Genomic DNA, 10,425 nt, shown 5'->3' with positions numbered 1-10,425 from the left:
ATAAATAATATGAATTTTCATAAATAGATAAATAAACTATATTTTAAATAATGAAATTTCATAAAAAGATAATTGTATTTCACCTTAAAAAAAAAATAGCCACATCAGAATTGTGGCAAAAATTGTGCCTACAAATTTTCTGTAGGGTTTTGAAAATTGATGGTTAATGTTCCTATTAATGGTAAACCAAAATTTCCTAATTTATTAAAGATATGGCACGTAGCACAAAAGGAAATTACATATATAAAGACGTCAAATTGTGGAAAATAACTTCAGGAACGGATATGGTATTTCTTATAACAGTTATTGATCCATGTTCAAGTGCATGCAATTGGGAACAAGTGATATCGAAGCAATTTTAAGAAGTTATAAACAACTTCTAACACCGTAACAAATGTCATTTAAGCCCTAGGGAAAAAAAGACACACGAAATGAATAATTGTTGGTAATCTTCGGAAAGCTCTAAATATAAGTAGAGGAGTCAATCTCTAGAAAAAGACATCACTCTCTGCTGACAAACATGCTTACATAGAGATCATTAAGATCTTAGTTCCTTAGGAGATTATCTTCTAGTTCATAGGGCTTTTTTACAAGGTGTTCAAGCTTGTAAGTGTTTCGATAGTTCTTTGTAATCTTATTACATAGATTAATATTCTTGTTTATACAATAAGTATATTTTAATTTGAGTCAAGTTCCTAGTTGTTGGTCATGTTTGATCCATAATGCATTATCTTTATATGATTTGAGTTCAGCTGCTTTCAATAGTTCATTGCTATTTTCATTTCCTCCTTCGAGCACAAAAAGTCTCCTAATTGAGGCAATACCGAACCACATTCCCTTAAACACAAAGTCAAATAGCCCATCTCAAAATTTAATCAATCAATTCAAAGCTTGGTAAAAGGCATCGAACCATTTGTCATTAATTACTTTGAACGAGTAAAAATTAAAATACTCTCAAATAGTTCCAATGAACATAAACTAATAAATAATATGAATTTTCATAAATAGATAAATAAACTATATTTTAAATAATGAAATTTCATAAAAAGATAATTGTATTTCACCTTAAAAAAAAAAAGGGAAAAAAGAAGAGATATTGCCTCATTAGCTTCTCGAAAGTCGAATGTTATTAGATGAAATAGTATTTGTTACTTTTAATTCCATAAGATTGAGGTTGATCAAGTTAAGGTGTGACCATGTTGCGCTCTTAAGACGATATGAGCTATCTGCGAGATATTTTATCAATCGATAAAGCAAAAATTTTTAGACACATGCTGGGATACAATGGCCACCATGAGAAAGTGAAACCCGAACTTTGGGTTATGATAATGCTCATCAAAATGATAACTCAATTGACAATATTGTACCTAATAGATCAAATGTTTCATATTTGGAGTTTGCCGCTTATTTTTTTAAGGCGTAAAAACAATAAATCCTAAAATAATGAAATACCTCTTTATTTTATTGAAATGTTTTAGTTTACATTGTATTATAACAAAAAATAGGATTTAAGTATAGTATCAAAATACAAAGCTCACCAAGTTAGGAGCAACTGTGTAGGCCTTGAAAAACTTCCCTTCCTTCGAGAGATGGAGTGTGAGCTTTCGGCGCTTGAGAAGACAGGGGAAGAAACGGCGGAACTGCAGCGAAGCACGAAGAAGGTTAAAGATGGCCACTCCACGGGATTCCCAACGGCCACAGCTGGTGGCCAATCGAGTGATACTCTGTCCTATAAGGCTAAACTCGTGGGTGAGATCCCAGGGGCCTTTGCCCAAGCGTTTGGGGTCATCTCCGATTCCGAGAACGAAGCACCTTCCGATGACGAAAACGAGGATCTTGTGGAAGGGGAGGTTGCTATCAAGCTCTCTAGAGAGACAAAGCTTCACATTAGGGAAAGATGGGCTCATTCGCTCATTATCAAGGTTTATGGAAGGACTGTTGGGTTTCACTTTTTGCACTCCAGAATCATGCAATTGTGGAAACCAACAGGTAGATTAGATTGTATTGATCTGGGGGAAGACTTCTTCTTGATAAAGTTTGGGTTAATTGAGGATTATGATAAGGTTTTGAAGGGGGGACCGTGGTTTGTGGGTGAGCACTACTTGACCATTCGAGCATGGGAACCGTACTTCAAACCAAATGCTACTGCTTGTTCCAAAGTGGCCGTTTGGGCACGTCTGCCATTACTTCCAATTGAGTTTTATGATATGGGAGTGTTGAAAGATATAGGGAATGCCATCGGCCCTGTGTTACGGATTGATGCTACTACAGCATCTGGGACTCGAGGCAGATGCGCGAGGATTTGTGTACAAGTCGACCTCGAAAAACCACTGGTGAGGAGGGTTTTCATCGGTCGCTTTGGGCAAGAAGTCCAGTATGAGGGTATAAGCTCTTTATGCTTTGCCTGTGGCAGGATGGGGCATCGCAGAGAAACATGCCCGTATCTTATCAAGGAGTCAACGGAGGGTCAAATGGTGAGTGAGGAGCCCGGGAAAAGAGTGGAGGAAGCGGACAAATCCCAAGTTTCAATGCAAAAGCGAGTGGGCAATGTGAAAGAGGAATGCGGGCCTTGGATGCTAGTGGAAAGGAGGAAACAAGGCCCGAGGCAGAGTACAACCCGCCCAAAGCACTCAACAAATAGTATAGGCCTTACTGGGACATTTAATGCGAAGGACATGGGCCATCACCTTCGGTCCCGTCCAACTGTGGTGCCACCAACTAATACTCCCAGTGCCTCACCCGAGGGTAAGCGAAAGTCTGAAGGATTAGACGCCACAAGTTCTGCCAGTCTGCCCTCACCACTGAAACCGGACCACTCGGTATCCAATTCTCCTCTCTCGTTTAGTGTAGTCATGCCACAACCCCATACCAATCCCAGCAACTCAAATCACAAACTAAAGAATGGGCTCAAGGGGAAAGGGAAAGGGAAGCTGCTGCAACAATCCCAGGGAGAGCAAAAACCAACAACAATGGGCAATAAAGATCAATGGAAAAATTATGAGTTTAACCCAGTCAACTCTAGAGCAGATCCGATCCAGTCCAACCATGATATGGGGGTGGTTCGATCCGGAACAAATGGTGGCGTGGAGTCACATCTTCCCCCTTACTCCCAAGAGCAAGAAAAAGGGGTTCCTTCCCTTGACAGACCCGGCCTGGCTGAACTGGGAAAACCCCTGGTGGAGATTCCCAACGGATATCCCATCAAGGGAGGAAGGAAGAGTTCTGGGGTGGAGAGCATTGTCACCAAATTCGCTGGAGCGAATTTTGCCAAAATCAAACCTGGTGGAGGAAATGAAAATAAAGAAAATGTTAGGGATGCCGATTTCAGCTACAAGTTTGATGGGGTGTTTGGAAGCCAGCACTCTAATCCAAATATGTGGGGAAAGCCCTCAAATCAATCTCCTAATAACATCCAGGGAGGAACCGATGGGGATTATGGAGCATACGATATGCTTGTCGAAGATCGAAGGATTAGCTTTAGCCAGCATGAGGATAATGAGTTGGAAATTGCTGAACCAAGCAAGGAACCAATTTCAAGTCAGTAAGGATCCGGACCTTCCTCCACCAATATCAATGAATATTATTTGCTGGAATTGTAGAGGGGCTTTGAACCCTCGTTTCAAACCCACCCTGAATAATCTCATCAGCAAGCATAATCCACCTATGGTTATCATAACGAAACCCGGGTTGGAGGAAACCGTGCTAAGGATATCACGGATACGCTGCCGTTTGATGGAGCAATTCACACAGACACCATCGGCTACGCTGGAGGTCTGTGGCTTTTGTGGAAGTCTGAAGAGGTGGAAGTCACTCAACTGGCTAAAACTAAGCAGGAAATCCATGTCATTATCAAGGTACGGTCCACTGACCTTTCCTGGGTTTTAACTTGCATTTATGCTAGTCCTAGATTTGTAGAGTGTAAATTGTTATGGGGTAATTTATCTAATGTTGCTTCTCTACATTCACTGCCTTGGGTGATGTTGGGTGACTTTAATGAGTTACTCTCTAATGATGACAAGAATGGGGGCAACCCAGTCAATATGAGTAGAGCTCTCCTGTTTAAAGAGTGTCTGGATTCATGCGGCATGATAGATTTGGGGTTCCATGGAGCCCGGTACACCTGGGTTAATAAACAGGAGGTTGGGTTTTTTATTCAGGAACGTTTGGACAGAGCTTTTGCCAATTGTGCAGGTCCAAGTTATACCCGAAAGCCAATGTGCGACATCTTACTAGGATTCATTCCGACCACTGCCCAATCCTTCTTTCCCTTGTGAACCTCCAGAATTACATCTACCTAGACCATTTAGGTTTCAACCATTTTGGTTGTCTCATCCTCAGTTTGGGAAACTTTTGTCGGATAACTAGTTGGAGCAGTATGAGCTGGATGCAACTTGCAGAATTTTACTGAAGTAGTTAAGATTTGGAATAAGGAGGTTTTTGGGAATATCTTTCAGAGGAAAGCTAGAATAGAAGCAAGAATTAATGGTATCCAAAAAGCTTTAGCAAATGGCCCTAGTAGTTCCTCTTGAGCTTAGACAAGCAGCTTAGGGAAGATTATTGGGAAGTCTGTCGTGAGGAAGAGGAGTTGTGGTCTATCAAGTCTCGTATAACTGGCTCATCCAAGGTGACAGAAATACTGCTTTCTTCCATACCTCCACGCTGATTAGAAGGAAAAGGAATCGAATTTCTTGTCTTCAAGACAGTATGGGTAATCTTGTTCACAGGGAGGAGGAGATCGCTCTTCTTTTGAGGGAAGGTTACTGTTCTCTGTTTGAAACTAGCCATGATATGGCGCCAAGGCTTCCTTGGAACATTCCGAGTTGGACTGGTCGCATATCGGAGAGTGATCGAACTATCCTAGTAGGGGAAGTGACTAGGAAGGAGGTTGAGGTTAGCCTCTGGAGTATGAAGCCTTTCAAAGCCCGAGGCCTGATGGGTATCATGCGGGCTTTTATCAGAGGAATTGGCATATTGTTAAAGACTCGGTAGTTAAGCTTGTTGCTGGTATCTTTGAGAGTGGGTCAATGCTAGTCATTTGAATTAGACCCTCGTCACCCTGATCCCCAAATGTCCTAGGGCTGACTGCTTGAGATTATTTAGGCCTATAAGCTTATGTAATACTGATTTACAAGCTTGTCACTAAAGTCCTTGTTAGTAGGCTGAGACCCATGTTGAAAAATCTGGTTTCCCCTCTCCAGACTGCATTTGTCCCTGTAGGAAGGGAATGGATAACATGATTATCGTTCAAGAGCTCATACACTCCATGAAACAAAAGAAAGGGAAGCAAGGGTATATGGCAATCAAGGTGGATCTAGAAAGGCATATGATCGAATGGAATGGCATTTTATCCGCGATATGTTAAATATGTATAATTTTCCCCCTAAGTTGATTAGCCTCATCATGAGCTGCATATCAGGTTCCTCTGTTTCTGTGCTTTTAATGGGGGCTATCTGGAGCCTTTCCTCCCATCTAAAAAAAAAAAAAGAAAAAAAGTATGAATAATTTGAAGGGATGACTGCTGAGAATTGATAGAAATCTTTTAATACCTGAATAATGAATATTGGATAGCTACGTATGCTGTGGCCTGTGGGACAAGAAGTACATGATTGATTCTGTACAAACTATGCCTAAAGTTGCAGCTCTCTTCTTTCTTTCTTTTTTTCTTTTCTTTAAAAATCTTTATCATGTTTTGTGATAAGATAATGAATTAGCTGATTCTAAAGCCCTTTTGGCAGCCATATAATAATTATAAAATCAGAAATGAAAAAAAAAATTCAAAACAAAACGAAAAAAAGACTTGCATGTATGTATATTTTGTTTAACTTCATTATTCCGTGTTAATGTTTTGAATTTGGATTTCTTTAACAAAAACGGAGATTTTGTTACATAATAATCCCTTATAATTTTTAGGGTAAATTGCAAATTGCACTCCGAAAATTTGGAGGTGATTGGATTTTACATCTTAAAATTTTAGAATTTGAATTCTACGCCCTAAAGTTTGGAGTGTTTGGATTTTACATCCTAAAGTTTCAGAATTTGTATTTTACCCCCCAAAATTTGTAAGTGTCTGGATTTTACACCTCAAAATTATGAAACTTTAGGGTGTAAAATCCAAACACCCCCAAACTTTAGAGGTTAAAATCCAAACATCCCAAAAATATAGGATTTAAAATCCAAATTTTGAGACGTCAAGGTGTAAAATACTAAAATCCAAACACCCCCAAACATTAGGGGGTAAAATCCAAATTTTGAAACTTCAGGGTGTAAAATCCAATCACCCTCAAACTTTAGGGGGTGTAATTTGAAATTTACCATAATTTTTATTGCTATTTCAAAAGAAATATATTATTTTCCATCTCAAATAGGGATGCGTCCATGTTGTGCGTTGACATTTTCTTTTGTGTTCTCCTAATTTAACATGAAAATAGTTTTTTACATTTTTTTTTTAGTTTGATAGTATTAGAAAAAATAAATAAATCAAATGAAAACTAATGATGCAAAGAAAATCAGTCCTAGACGACTCTTATGGACAGATTAGAGATAGTTCGATTTTAGTTCACTATCAAAAACTATTTTTTAACTTCTCTTATTTAGCTTGACATAAGATAAAGTTGTTTTCCATTAAAATTTTCTAGAAAACAACTCTGTCTCACTTGAAGTTAAATAAAGAAATTTAAGAGAGTTTTTTAATTTATTTTAAGATCTCTACCATAATCATAGGAAAATAAAATAGTTTTTTAGAAAACATTTTTGAAAAAATAATTCATTTTTTAGAAAATGTTAATGTCAAAATAAATAGATGGTAACTTTGTCATATTACCAAAAAACAAAATTTAAAGCTAAAGTTAAAAATAAAAAATAAAATAAAATAAAGAACACTACAAAATTCTCCTATTTTTGTAGTACGGATTTCTAGTTTTCTATAGCCCTCACCCTCAACTACCAACTTTCTCATCCCTTTCTCTCCTTCCACCACCCTAACCCATAGAATGATTTTCCCTAAAGTACCCAACACACTCATGGACTTTTCTCATTGTAATTGATCTCTATGGTAAGAATAGTATGTACAAAAGTTTGGAGGGAGAGAAGGTAGAGAGTCTGAGAGGAAAGTAGAGGAGGGCAGGAAAAGAATAGTTATCTCTTACCCCTATTCGGATGTTTTAAAAATTAAATGGGGGAGAGGGGAATATTTTATTTAAATATTTTATAAATTATATGAGAAGTAGAGGAAATTATAAGACAACTATAAATTGACCATTATACATATCTTTTGTTCATTTATATATATAAAAAGTGGCCTCCTATCCCATCCTCTCTGCATCCAAATTACCCTAAATTGGGTGAATTAAAAATGAGGGGTTTCAAACCCCTTCAAACCTTTCCCTCATTCCTTTAAAAAACATCCAAATAAGGTTTAATTAAACCCCCCACATCTTCCCTCCTATCAATACCCTCTCCTGCCCCTACACAATCCACCCAAACACACTCTTAATTCCACTTAAACACACTCTTCATAATCGCTTAAAACCAAAATCAACATAATATTTGTCTAGAGTGACTTAACACACTCTCAGGCAACACCCTGAACAATTGAAAAATATGATATTCTCAAAAGAAAAAAAAAAGAACATAATATGGGAAATTATAATTAAACCCAAAATTCTCAACCAACTAGCAATCAATCCAACCACAAACCACCAATCAATATTTTAAAGCCCGTGAGAAAGAGTGAGAGAGATATAGTTACCAAAAAAAAACATTATTATACATTTTTTTTATTCACTTTTATTATAAACTTAATGTGACTTTTTTTTTTTAATACATATAATTCAATAGTTGATGGAAGGAGATTTAACACTGAACATTTCCGTTAGAAACACCAGAGAGATGTCAATTGAGTTACAAAACTATTTGTAATGTGCACATTCATCAAGCACATATGCACCTGTTTTCAAAAACAAGAACTAAATTTATATAAATTTAATGCACTCAAATTCCATTAGGTCCAGTGAGTTACCCTGTAAACTAATATTTTCCATTGCTGCTTAGACAATACGGCTCACCCTTTATGCCTTATTTTTAGACAAGAACAAAAATCAACATCCCAAAAAAAAAAAAAAAAAGAAAAAAAAAAGGAAAAAAAAAAAGAACATAATATGGGAAATTATAATTAAACGCAAAATTCTCAACCAACTAGCAATCAATCCAACCACAAACCACCAATCAATGTTTTAAAGCCCGTGAGAAAGAGTGAGAGAGATATAGTTACCAAAAAAAACATTATTATACATTTTTTTTATTCACTTTTATTATAAACTTAATGTGACATTTTTTTTTAATACATATAATTCAATAGTTGATAGAAGGAGATTTAACACTGAACATTTCCGTTAGAAACACCAGAGATATGTCAATTGAGTTACAAAACTATTAGTAATGTGCACATTCATCAAGCACATATGCACCTGTTTTCAAAAACAAGAACTAAATTTATATAAATTTAATGCACTCAAATTCCATTAGGTCCAGTGAGTTACCCTGTAAACTAATATTTTCCATTGCTGCTTAGACAATACGGCTCACCCTTTATGCCTTATTTTTAGACAAGAACAAAAATCAACATCCCAAATGGGCTTTCAAATTATAAACCTTGCAAGAGAATGTCTTTATCTAGTTTCTGTTGGTTCTTTGCAAAGGAACCTCGCAATGAGTTAGATGGATACCTAAGTATTGTCTAACTTAGTATGTCAAACTTAGTATTGTTCGAAGTGCTCAAGGAAATCTAAGATTAACCTTAGAGGTTAGTGTGATGACAAGTATCTTCCATCGAAAGTAATAGGTCACAAATTCAAGTCCGAGAATTAGTCTCTCCAAAAAATATTGGGGATAAAGATACTTATCATGACCTCTCCTAGACTTTGCAAAAATAAAAGTTTTGTGCACTAGATACAGCCTTTTGAAAGTCTCCTTAGATACATTGAGAGAGAATGAATATGAGATTCTCTTTAAATTTAGAAGTAGCCACTAGAAATCAATTTGAGTATAGGTAGTTCAATATGGTCTCCAAATTGTTGGTCCTAAAAATGGATGTCTGTCCCGTTAGGGTGATCGCATACTAAAGTCTTGTGTTTGTAGAGAGAATAAATTGTATCTTGTCACAAATGAATGTCTAAGTATTTGTAGGCAAACTTACACCGCTGAGAATAGACACATTTGTATGAACATAAAGATTATCCCCCAAGATTTACAACCGTATCCAAATACTAGTTTTTTTTTCTACTAAAATAAACACTGCATAAGTGAAGCAACACCATCCACTAAGTAGGGTTATTCATGTATGAGGATGCATCATGTTATGTTGTGATCACTCATCAGAACCACATTACACAAATGGATTGGAGTATAGGATATCAGAATATAGTGATAGAATCATACTTCACTTCAATGTTTTCTATGATATCCTCTAATCGCTTTTGTTCCCCTGTTTTTTGTTTACTCTAATCATGCATGGTAGAGAATTGATGAATAGACAGTGGAGGGTGATCCCTTAACACGCATATCATGAAGCAAACTAGTAAGAGGATTTTTTTTGCTAAAAAAAATTAATAATACAACATGTTCCAACCCAAAAATATTTACTATGTCGCTCATTATGTATAATCTTTTAGTTTGGGACCATAAGGGCATGTGCTTAAATAGAGTGTTTAGTTTGGAAACTCATGAACCATATAACCTTTGGATAGTTTCCTAAATAAATAAATACTTGCCTCCTATTAAAAAAAAATTAAATTGGAAATTATACTCTTCAAGGTTTGGGCCATTTTGATTTTGTCCCCTAAAATTTAAGATTTTGATTTGAATCTCTAATCTATATATATAATAATAATAGGTGAATCTGAGAGAAACTCAAATTAGAATTCCAAATTAAAGTTCTAATTTTGCGCCATGTGTCCTAAATTATTTATTCTCAAAGAGTTTTGTTTCTTAATTTTAGAATCAAATGTGGGACCATATCATAAATATTCATCCAAATGAATTATTAAATACAAAAACCAAAGAGTCTAGAATAAATTAATCATTAAAAAAAATCACAAAAAAATGGACAATTTATATTTTATACCTAATAATATCCTTACAAAATTTTTTTAAAGATTAACAAAATATAAAAATGAACATCAATAGTATTTCAATTATAAATATATAAATTATATTATGTATCTTATTGTATATTTTTAAGTGTATCCATGCATATGTATAGAGTTACAAGCTAGTTTTATATAATGTTTTGATTTGGGTCTTTTCATCGATATTCATTATTGAGATATTAATTTTATATAATATTTATATTTGGGTCCTTTCATTGTTTTGTCCATAATAAATTCATACAAACAATCTTTTTCATCTTCTCTTTCTTCCTTCTAGAGT

This window comes from Quercus suber, unplaced genomic scaffold (genome assembly GCF_002906115.3).
Source record: "Quercus suber isolate HL8 unplaced genomic scaffold, Cork oak 2.0 scaffold_190, whole genome shotgun sequence".
In the NCBI taxonomy this organism is placed as follows: Eukaryota; Viridiplantae; Streptophyta; class Magnoliopsida; order Fagales; family Fagaceae; genus Quercus; species Quercus suber.
This window is presented reverse-complemented; position numbering follows the sequence as displayed.